General features: G+C 40.7%; 1 long non-coding RNA gene across 1 annotated transcript; it reads left to right on the top strand.

Annotated features, from left to right (window-relative positions):
- Positions 1 to 4111: 4111 nt before the first annotated feature.
- LOC311060435 lies at positions 4112 to 10914 on the top strand. Its single transcript, XR_014602257.1, has 3 exons — positions 4112 to 4128; positions 8786 to 8960; positions 10041 to 10914. It is a non-coding gene; the product is annotated as an uncharacterized lncRNA (long non-coding RNA).
- The last annotated feature ends 1120 nt before the right edge of the window (positions 10915 to 12034 follow it).

The following is a 12034-nucleotide window of genomic DNA, read 5'->3' as shown; positions in this document are numbered from 1 at the left end:
CCACATATTGTTTTTTTACTCCACTAAATGTATTTGTTTTACTAGTTACTTTGCAGCTATAAATCATAATATTATAGTGTGTGTGTGTGTGTGTGTGTGTGTGTGTGTGTGTGTGTGTGTGTGTGTGTGTGTGTGTGTGTGTGTGTGTGTGTGTGTGTGTGTGTGTGTGTGTGTGTGTGTGTGTGTGTGTGTGTGGGTTGAATCGGTGGAGACTCTTACATTCTAACCCTAACCCTAACCCTAAACCCTAACCCTAACCTGGGTGGAGGGTGATTATGCGGGTGAACTCAGTGGAGGAGGGCCAAAACCTTAACGAGGAATATAACAACACCTCTTGATTTGACCAACAATAGAATAAGACATCTAACAAACACAGGACTCCAAGTGCCAAAGTGGCCAGCGAGCCCCCCCCCCCCCCCCAGAACCATTAAGTTGTTTTGTAGAGACAGTATTTAAAACTTTAACCAAGCCTAAAACAGAATAGAGTTAAAAGTAACAAATTCCTCAATATTGTACTTAATTCCTCAATATTGTACTCAATAATAATTTTTGGAGTGAGTTGGGCAAGTGTGTGGAGTGAGTTGGGCAAGTGTGTGGAGTGAGTTGGGCAAGTGTGTGGAGTGAGATGTCTGGAGTGAGTTGGGCGCGATTTGGAGTGAGTTGGATTTGGAGTGAGTTGGGCGGTTACCGCGCGCCCGCACATGCACGAGACTGAGAGTGCTCGAGTATCGATCAAAAACCATTCACACTGTCCCAAAGATTACAAAACCGGCTGAGTGTCAACAACAGCGGTTAGGCAAACCGGTTACGCAGAGACCCGCCCCCGCCTGCCTCTGATTGCAAAACACTACGTTTTTAAAGTATTTTATTGAATTTCCACATCTTACCAAAAAAATGCCTTTTTAAATATATACGTCGTAAGTCAAGGCTTGGCAATACATATTATTCAAGTGCATGGCAAGGTAATAACAACAAGGTAATCCCAATCCCATTTCATAAACATTACATGGCAATATCAAAAACATACATTTCATCGACCGTTCAAAACATTACATGGAAATCAGATCTATATATATTTCATAAGGCTTTAGGTGGTACCACACTGGTCACCCGATAAAGTCCACGAAACATACCGTATTTCACAGACCCAAGTGCCCAGTGCGACCTCGGGCCAATTACATTTTGGGTGCGTTCTTTTTAGAACGACAGTTCTCCTCCTTTTTAATCCTGTCAATCCTGTTTTTCGCAACAACTAGCGGTTAGGCAAACCGGTTACGCAGAGACCCGCCCCCGCCTGCCTCTGATTGCAAAACACTACGTTTTTAAAGTATTTTATTGAATTTCCACATCTTACAAAAAAATGCCTTTTTAAATATATACGTCGTAAGTCAAGGCTTGTACATATTATTCAAGTGCATGGCAAGGTAATAACAACAAGGTAATCCCAATCTCATTTTATAAACATTACATGGCAATATCAAAAACATACATTTCATCGACCGTTCAAAAAATTACATGGAAATCACATCTATATATATTTCATAAGGCTTTACGTGGTATCACACTGGTCACCCGATAAAGTCCACGAAACATACCTCACAGACCCAAGTGCCCAGTGCGACCTCGGGCCAATTACATTTTGGGTGCGTTCTTTTTAGAACGACAGTTCTCCTCCTTTTTAATCCTGTTTTCACTTGCCTAAAAACAGTGTCTGCATTTATAACTGTGTTATGGTCTATTGCCATTTGGGCCGGGTCTTCCATATTTTAAAAACAGTGACACAAATACACAACCAAAATAAATCATAATTTTCTTTTGCGCAGGTAAAATTGGCATACAAAATATCTCTGTGGCATGGTACCTTGACCCCCATGTCAAACATTTTACTCCATATCTGTTTAGACCTGTTGCAGTCTGTTAGTAGAAATGGTCTATGGTCTCTGTATGTGTAGCTACAACCTGGCATAGGGCATTCTGTGGTTCTCACGAAGCAACTCCATTTAACTACTCCTCTTACAGGGAGTACTGTTAGCCACATAACATCTTGTATGGTCCCTGTAACAAGGCCGCTGTTAAGACACTTCACTAGGCGTTTACTTTGCTCCTGTCCTGTGAGCAATCTTTAAAATTCACCAGTCCTCCATATAAGGCCTCACTTATTAAATTGTAAATTGTTTTGTTTGACTGGGTGCCCCTGCAGTTAATATTCAAAGACAAAGTGCTATGTTTAGTTGTGAAATCTCCATATGTCACTTTGTAGTCCTATGGCAGTGACGATCTGCCCCTGCCCTATATGTTTCTCCCACTTTTGGGGGTCTCCCACCCAGGTTGCTCCACAAAGAATGCCCCTAGACACATTTTTACAAAAGGCAATTAACAATTTTTGCCAACATCCAGTGCGCCAAGTTTTTGTACATGAGGGCTCGTTTCGTCACCTCACGGTTGTGTCCTATCAACAGTAGGCTACACACATCCTATTTTCTTTCTTTTGATACATCTCTCAGGTGGCGGAAAAATTGTAGCCAAAACAACAATTTAGATAAAACAAAGTTTTAACTATCCCTATTCTTGATTTATAGGTTGTGTCCCTAACTTTCCATTTCTCTATTTCTTCTTGAATCTCTGCTTCTTTTCTGTCCCAGTTTTTCTGTAGCCTACACAGTCTATATTGCCAAATATTATTCCAAGGATTTTCATTTCCTCTTTCACCTCCATGAGCAAGTCTGGCTGTCATTTTCCTCTCCTATCCTCTCTTTTTTGATCAAAACCAACAATAAAAAAGTCTGGCTTGTGGCTTTCAGTTATCGTCTCTCTGATCCTATTAAGGTTATCCCGCATCATGCGTCCTTTAATAGCACATGTTTGTTCTTGTTCTATTATTTAATTTAAAACTGAATTTAGTCTCATCATTATTATTTTGTCGAGGATCTTATATTCTATGTTTGATAATGTGATCTGTCTCCAATTATTTAAATCATTTTCATCGCCTTTTTTAAATATCAGAGAGATGGTAGGCCTATCATCAAGTTCATTGGCAAATACCTGGTAAAATTCAGAGGGAAGCCCGTCTGGACCGGGTGATTTCCCTCTGTTTAAGAGTGAAATAGCTTTTTTTTTACTTCTTCCCTGGTGATGTCACCAAGTACAGTTGCAAAATGCACTTCATCCAGTTTTTAACCTCTGATAAAAAGGCCTCTGCTTCCAAAGAACCACCAACATTACAATATATTTCTTCAAAATGTTCAACAATTAAATCCATAATTTCATTATCTTTTTCCACAATGTGGCCATTTTCATTTCTCAAAGAATTAATACAATTAAAATCCTGTCTTTCTTTATATTTCTGTATGACCTTTTGGGTATTAGCAGGTTCGTCCATATCGAACCCTGGCTGGACTTTAACTGCATTATTGTATTCGTTATTAAACACCATTAAAGTAGCCTACTATTAATTTCTTCCCGTTTCTTTTCTTCTTGTTCCGTTAGTGGGCCTCGTTTACATTTAATATCCACAAAAGATTGCATTCATTTGTCATATTCTTTATTTCGTTCTCTGTTTAAAAATGTGCATTTTAAAATGAGGTGTCTTTTGAAGCACCTCTGCATTTCTTCCCACAACTCAACATTTGACTCAGTGAACACTCTGTCCTTCACTCTATTTATCTCAGCTTTAACACTCTGCATTATCTCCGGATTTACTAAACAATTAATTTTCAGCTTCCAGTTATTCTGTCTAGGGATATCCTGAAAACTAACAGTGGCTCTCACAGCGAGGTGGTCAGAATTAACCAAGGCCTCCGTTTTATATTTACTCACATTCATATATTTTGAAATATATATTCTGTCCCAGTCACCCCTTCTCCTCCCCACGATCCCGCCCTCCTCACGTTGTTCAGTCCAATCAGGAAAGCTGCCTGATCCTGAGGGAGAGCCCGCCCCCCTCGCGCAATGATTAAAGAGGAACGGTGGTGAACCGTCTCTTCAGTCAATCCATAAAGTCGCATTTGCAACTGTTCACCAAATAGAACCAGTTCATTTGAGCCGTTCGTTCATGACCGACATACGCCATCATAGTGCGCATCGCCTGGCTCGCTCTCTATCAGTCAGTTCATGCAGGATTCAGAGCAGGTATGGTTTCTTTTCATATTTAACCTTTTTGTGTCCTTTTATAGACAGTGTAACACAGCTGTATCATGCAATTATATATGATACTTGCTAGGTTGCTAGTGTGCACAGGTGTCTTGTGCTCGAATATAAAGTTTGTAAATGCACCCTTTTCCCGGGTTTCTTCCATGCGTGTAGCTGAACCTGTGTGTAGACCTAGCCGTGGATCAAGACTATATTAGCTCCGACGGAACCTCTCCCTCCGCTGTATAGCTCCGAGATGAGGTTCCTCGTTTCTCGGTGCCGTTTTAGCAGGACATTGTCGCACATTTTCCACTTTACATGTTTCTTACCCCTTTCTGCACATCGTATCCAAAAAGTAAAGGTTTTCTGCCATGCTCTCAGATGTTTTAAGTTCTAGCGCACCATAGAATCTATCCAACGAGTTGGAAAAAGTATTTAATTTGCCTCTGTCCTCAGCCGGTTCCATAATATTTTGCATTAGAATATGCAATTCAACATTTGACCTGTAGGGGAATCAGTAATGTTATCTCTACGGGCGCAACTCTTGCGCAATGTCTTAAAAACATGTAACCGGATTAGGACAGAGGCGAATTAAATACATTTTTCAACTCGTTGGATAGCTTTGATTGCGCGCTAGAACTTAAAACATCTGAGAGCATGGCAGAAAACCTTTACTTTTTGGATACGATGTGCAGAAAGGGGTAAGAAACATGTAAAGTGGAAAATGTGTGACAATGTCCTGCTAAAACGGCACCGAGAAACGAGGAACCTCATCTCTGAGCTATACAGCGTGCCAAAATTCCTGAAAGGGGCGTCAACAAGTATCTTTTGGTAGCGGCGGACATCTTTGAGGGGTAAAAACCTGGTTGACTTAACAATGCCAACATCCCCCGCGGTGTCGCCGTGTTGGCACGCTCTATACAGCGGAGGGAGAGGTTCCGTAGGGGCTAATCATATATATGTATTTTATAGAGTCTGACTTTTGCTTTCGTATCTACGATAGTCCTGGTCTCTACCCCCGTAAATAGTCACACATTGAAACACACACATACGCTTATTTCGGGGCTTGGCCGAATCCGCCATTCCTTCACCGGGTGAAACAACACAGCTTTCACCATTGGAATTGCATTAGGGAACGTACACATTGTTACATGTTATGGGTTTATGTCCTAGTATGAGCGAATAGGGGAAGGGGATCAACGTCATGTGATTCTCTTGTTTGGCCCGGCAAAAACCTGGAAGTGTCTCTTAAAGAATCTCTCTATTTAAAGAATATGATTATTGGCAGAATCACGGTTTAGAATATTTTGCGTTCCCGTTTTAATTTTTCCGCAAGATTGGTGATTGTTGCAATGGCCTGCACCACAATACTTTACCATATGTTGCACTATGACGAAATGAACCCACTAAATGTAACAATGTCTGCGTTCCGTAATGCAATTCCAATGGTGAAAGCTGTGTTGTTTCACCTGATGGAAGAATGGCGGTTTCGGCCACGACCCGAAAAACCTGAATGTGTGTCTCAAAGAATGCGTGACCGCGAGAGAGCCGTCAACACCCAGAATAATAGCCCTCTAGCCTCGCTGGTTGCTTTGCATAACATTAGGCTACTCAAGAAAAGCTATGGAATTGAATGTGTCTCTCACAATGAGAGACAATTGGTCTCTGCACTGCACCCCAGTCCAACAGTACAAAGTTACTGGTTAAACAGGTATCAGCCTTGATGTTCATCAAGTTACATGGGCCACCTATGACTGGGACCCTACAGATTATGTGATAATATGAGATTATGAGCTTGAGATCCCATTGCTTAGCTGAGGACCCAAGAAAGAACGAGAGCTGCACCAGACACAAGGTTATACCTGTCATTCAAGTGAAGACATGTTGTCTGATTATTTTAAGTACATATACTATAGCCTACTTATGTGTGGGTGAGTCTTTGTAAAGGCCGCTTTTATGCAAAACTAAAAATGTATTAATTGAAACAAAAATAAAAACAACAAATTAACAATGCATCTAAATAATAAGAAATATAATTACATGAAAAACTTGTTTTCCATCACACATGTTGCATACAGTATTTCAACTAGCATTGAGCTGAGTGGCTGTGTGCACATGCGTGCAGGTGCATGTGCGCGTGCATGTGACGTCGTTACAATAGAGCTCCACTAGCTCAAAAAGTCACATCACACCCCTGCAAATGCCCTAAAGAGGTACATGTATTTACAATATTTGAATTAAGTAAATGTAAGTACTACCAGGACTCTTCAATCTACAATCAGGTACACAAAAATATTCTAAAAGTCAACTGATTGCCATGCTGGATTGTCCAGACATCGGCAGGCGGTCTTTATGGACATTCTTTACGTCCACAAAGTGTAGATTTGTGCTTATGACGTGCGCACTTGGCTGAAGTCCGCAAAAGTAGTTGGCTGACATAAAACACACATTCAAATCCTCATAACCACAAAATATCTAAAAAGGGGCACATGTCGGCCTTTTTCATATGGTTTCTATGCAGTAAGTTGACCCGGCAACATCATGGGGGATGATCGATAAGTAACGGGTGACGTCACATGATTTTGACATTAGGGACCTGTGTGCACTGTATTAGTCCATATCATTGATAAGAAAGCAAAAGTCAGACTCGATAAAATACATCTATGATAGTCTTGATCCAAGGCTAGTGTAGACTAGGCAGTTCTGCATGCTCATAGAGTGTTTATATTTTTTATTGTAAGTGTGTGGTGATTACCTTTTTGTGCTTTATTGACTTTTTGGTTGTATCTGGTGTGTGTGTGTGTGTGTGTGTGTGTGTGTGTGTGTGTGTGTGTGTGTGTGTGTGTGTGTGTGTGTGTGTGTGTGTGTGTGTGTGTGTGTGTGTGTGTGTGTACAGCATCTGGTTATACGAGTATGTCATATATAAATTAAAAGGTTGAAATGTTTAGGACTGTACTTGGGTTAGGGTTAGGACATGACAGAATTATTGTCCTTATTACCAAAGATGACGTGTCATCCACGTTTGATTCCACTGTGAAACCAGACATTTTTCAATGCAGTGACCCTAGCCATGGATCAAGACGATCATAGATTGTTGAGTCTGACTATGACATTTGCTTATGTATCTATGATGGTCTTGGTCTCAATCTGACTATAGTGACTGGAAATGTCACTATAGGCGCGCAAAGCCCATACTTCTCTGTACATGTACAAATGAAACATAAAAAGTGCTGACTTTTGTGCTGAACTCGCCATTCGGAACATGTGTGCACTGTATTAGTCTGTATTTTTTTTAAAGATATGTGTGTTAATACGTCTGTGCCTGAATGCCGTTGTATTTCCTCTTTTACATCGAGTGTAATACCAGCTTTCCACCTGATGACCCATTGAGGGATACAGAGGGAACTTCCGACACAGACGGATTAAAACATGTCTATTGAAAAATACAGACTAAAACAGTGCACACAGGTTCCATGTGGCGAGTTAACATCCGTGGCTACAGGGTCAGGGTCCTTGCATGTTGCATTTGTACATATACAGAGAAGTACAGGCTTTGTGCGCAGATTTCCATTCACTATAGGGAGATTGAGACCAAGACTATCAATAGATACGTAAGCAAAAGTAAGGCTGTCACTCGATAAAATTAATCTTTGATAGTTTTGATCCAAGGCTACAGTGACCTCCATGTATTTGCAAATATAAACTACAAATACACCGGATGTCATTGAGATTGACGAGGACAGCAGGGAGGTTTTCCTATTGGAAGTTGGCTGTACTTTTGACTAAAGTTTAGAGGAAGCCTTCCTTACAAACCAAGTAAAATACCAACTATAATACTAACCATTATACAGCTGGTTATAACTTGTGTCAGCTCATTGCTTGTATATCTGGCACCTTGGGCCATCTCCACAGGCTGGTGGTCAGGGGCTTGAGGATCATGAGGTTGTCGAAGTGTAAGGCAAAGCAGCTTGCAAAATACTGCTACTGCTCATTCTTCTCCATTATAAACAGTTGCTCTATTTGGAGGACACGGTGCTTTTCGTATCCATAACTTCCCTGGTGTTAGTAATACGGCAGATGGAAGTGTATCATTTGTGTTGTTTACATTACGTAAACTTGTTTGGATTCATGCGTTGACGCTCATGTTATTTAGAGTGCATGTTGTTCTGATACACATATCAGTAGTACAAGACCTGCCTATTCAGAACTGCTAACCACTTAAACCATATTTTATACTTTGTTATTTGGATTTAAAAAAGATATTTCCTCTTCACTGGCTGAAATATTTGGACTGATTTAGACTATTCAACTAAAATGTATTATAACTATAGTTCCTCTAAACGGAGTAAAAACACTGTGTGTGTGTGTGTGTGTGTGTGTGTGTGTGTGTGTGTGTGTGTGTGTGTGTGTGTGTGTGTGTGTGTGTCTTTGATTGGATCATAGATTATACATTATAGTTTTTGATAGTTAGAGCAGTCCAATAGTGACCGGAGTAATGCCATTGTAGACATTTCTAGATGTCCCAGCTGTTTCTGTTATTTAGAAAATGTTTGCCTTTAAACATGCCAACATTGTTTGACTGTTCAACAAAACGTATTTTGTTCTTACGTGTGTGTGTGTGTGTGTGTGTGTGTGTGTGCGCGCGCGTGTAAAGCAGGTGTCTACTACAAGTGATGGTCACAGTATATTGCCTCATCGCCACATGCATCCCTACGACTCAGCAGCCATGAGTCAGGACCTGAGCTCTGCTGCCCCCTGGATGACTGCTGCCTACATGTCTCCTATCTTCACCCTTGAGGAAAACAACAACCCCACTGATACTGAGGCCGGCAGTGAGTAGCGCGCGCACACACAAACACACACACACACACACACACACACACACACACACACACACACACACACACACACACACACACACACACACACACACACACACACACACAATTTCACCCATCAATTGTATCCGATGCACTCTGAATGAACAGGTGCGTCGCATCGTGCATGTGTATATCGATTCACTGATTCGTATAGATGAATCTCCGCATCCTTAATGTGTAGATGGAAGGAAAGGAGGTGGCCAAGGATAAGATAAGTCCTTTAATGATCCTGCAGCGGAAATTCAGTCACCAGAGGCACCACAGCAGTTAAGATACAGTTTCAGGACAGGAGAAAATACTGTAGATACAGCAGTGTAAAAACGTATATACAGTATACACCCTCAACAAAGCTTGCATTATGCAGGACAACATAAATAATAAGAATACACAGTATTCTTATTCTTATTGTGGTTTGTGGATCGACCACTGTGGAGATCCCGTTCATTAAAGTATATAGGGTGTGAATGGTAAAGCCCTCCTGGATCGAGTTTGCTTGAGTATAGCTAGCCAGCAAGAGTCAAATCGTGCACACATGGAAATGTAATTTGCATGGTTATTATCCTTGCTTAGAAACATAAGGGCCTTTGGAGACACTTGACAAAAATGTTCAAGTGTGCCTCACTAATTACTTGTGGGATAAAGTCAGATGAATGAAGATTTTGTTTAACAATGAAGTCACTATTTGACTTAGACATAGTTATCTGTTTAGTGGGTCTCATATCCGGGTCCCTGCTAAATGATTGATAATGTGAACAAAATTGACCCTTACAGTTCTGTAAAAGTGTTAGGGGCGTTTGTGGCCTAATGCATACCAAACTAAGGGTGCTAAAATGTCAAAGTTGGAGAAACGCTGCAATATATTGGACTATGTATTGGAAACATTGGTTACTTATTTGTCAGTACAGTTGCATTCACTTTTTTGACAAGTATTACTAATAAAAACAAAACAATAAGTAGGAGAATCAATCGCATCCAAATGAAAAACAATTGAATTGCTCTATGCTGACGTTACCTCCTCTCTCCTCCCTCTAGATCTCCAATTCCTTTCCATGTGTAAAGAGGAAGCTTCCCCTGAAAACCAGGAGATGGGCCCCAGTCTGGTCCAGGTGAAACTAGAACCTCCACAGATTAAAGAGGAACAGGAGAGGAGCCCCAGTCTGGTCCAGGTGAAACTAGAACCTGCACAGATTAAAGTAGAACAGGAGAGGGTTCACAGTCTGGTCCAGGTGAAACTAGAACCTCAACAGATTAAAGAGGAACTGGAGGACATACTTCTAAGACCACTGGAGGCTGCTGGGTCAACTTTGATATTACTAGCAGTGAAAAATGAAGATTATGGAAAAAACAGAGAAACAGAGCCTCCAGGTAGCATCTCAACTGAAGACATGAAAACACAAGCTTATGTAGAGGACTGTGGAGCATCACAACCAACTAGTGATGATCAGCTCCTCTCTTCGCACTGTTCTGAATCTGATACTGATGACAGTGATGATTGGGAGACCAGGGATGATGAGACAGTTGTAAACACAGCAGAATCCCACACGACACATGTGGAAGGACAAAGGTTGTCTTTGAGCAACAAGCTGTCCCAGAACCCGAAATCATTAAAACAAAAGCCACCTAGGAGTGAAACAGGAAAGAAACTCTTTAGATGTACAGACTCTGGCAAAGACTGTGGTCACAAGGGTGATCTGAAAAAACACATGAGGATTCATATGGGCGGAAAGCCCTTTGCGTGTACAGTTTGTAACAAAAGCTTTAACCAAACCAAAAGTCTGGAAATACACATGAGGATTCATACAGGTGACGAGCCGTTTGCATGTACAGTTTGTAGCAAAAAATTCAATCATTCTCAGAGTCTGAAAAAACACATGAGGATGGCTCATTCAGATGAGAAGCCCTTTGTTTGCACATTTTGTAGAAAAAGCTTTACCCTGAGATGTAGTCTGAAAATACACATGAGGATTCATACAGGCGAAAAGCCCTTTGCTTGCACAGTTTGTAGTAAAAGCTTTGCTCAACATCAAAATCTGAACGTACACATGAGAATTCATGCAGGCGAAAATCCCTCAACTTGTACAGTTTGTAACAAAAGCTTTAACCGAGCTGAACGTCTGAAAAGGCACATGAGAATTCATACAGACAAAAAGCCCTCTACTTGTACTGTTTGTAACAAAAGCTTCTGTCGCGTTGGATATCTGAAAATGCACATGAGGATTCATACAGGTGAAAAGCCCTTTGCTTGTACAGTTTGTAGAAAAAGCTTTGACCAAGCTGGATATATGGAACAGCACATGAGAATACATACAGGCGAAAAGCCCTTTGCTTGTACAGTTTGTAGCGAAATATTTAAATCTGATATAATTCTGAAGAAACACATGAGGATTCATACAGAAGAAAGGCCCTTTGCTTGTACAGTTTGTAGCGAAATATTTAAATCTGATATAATTCTGAAGAAACACATGAGGATTCATACAGAAGAAAGGCCCTTTGCTTGTACAGTTTGTAAAAAAAGCTTTAGAGAAGCTGGAGACCTGAAAAGACACATGAGAATACATACAGGCGAAAAGCCTTTTGCTTGTACAGTCTGTAGCAAAAGATTTGAATATGATACATTTCTGAAAAAACACATGAGGATTCATACAGACGAAAAACCCTTTGCTTGTACAATTTGTAACAAAAGCTTTAAACAAGCTGGAGACCTGAAAAGACATATGATAAAACACACCGGACACACATGTACAGTTTGCACCAAAATATATACATTTAAGTTAGCTCTGGAAAAACACATGTTGATTCATACATTGGGAAAGCCCTTTACAAGTACAATTTGTGGTGAAAGTCTTCACCAAACTCAACATCCGAAAACAAATATGATGATTCATCTTCCATAAATGCCTTAAACTTAACACAAACACTGTTCAGATTTCTGCCATGAGATTGGTCACACTAGTGGCTCCCAGGGGGTCACTGGTGCCCTGCTGCTGCAGTCTGCACCAAACGTGTCACAAACACTGTTCATGGGC

This window comes from Gymnoscopelus microlampas (genome assembly GCF_963454915.1).
Source record: "Gymnoscopelus microlampas genome assembly, chromosome: 14".
Taxonomy (NCBI): Eukaryota; Metazoa; Chordata; class Actinopteri; order Myctophiformes; family Myctophidae; genus Gymnoscopelus; species Gymnoscopelus microlampas.
Note: the sequence above shows the minus strand (reverse complement) of the source record. Positions and strands in the feature narration are given on the sequence as shown.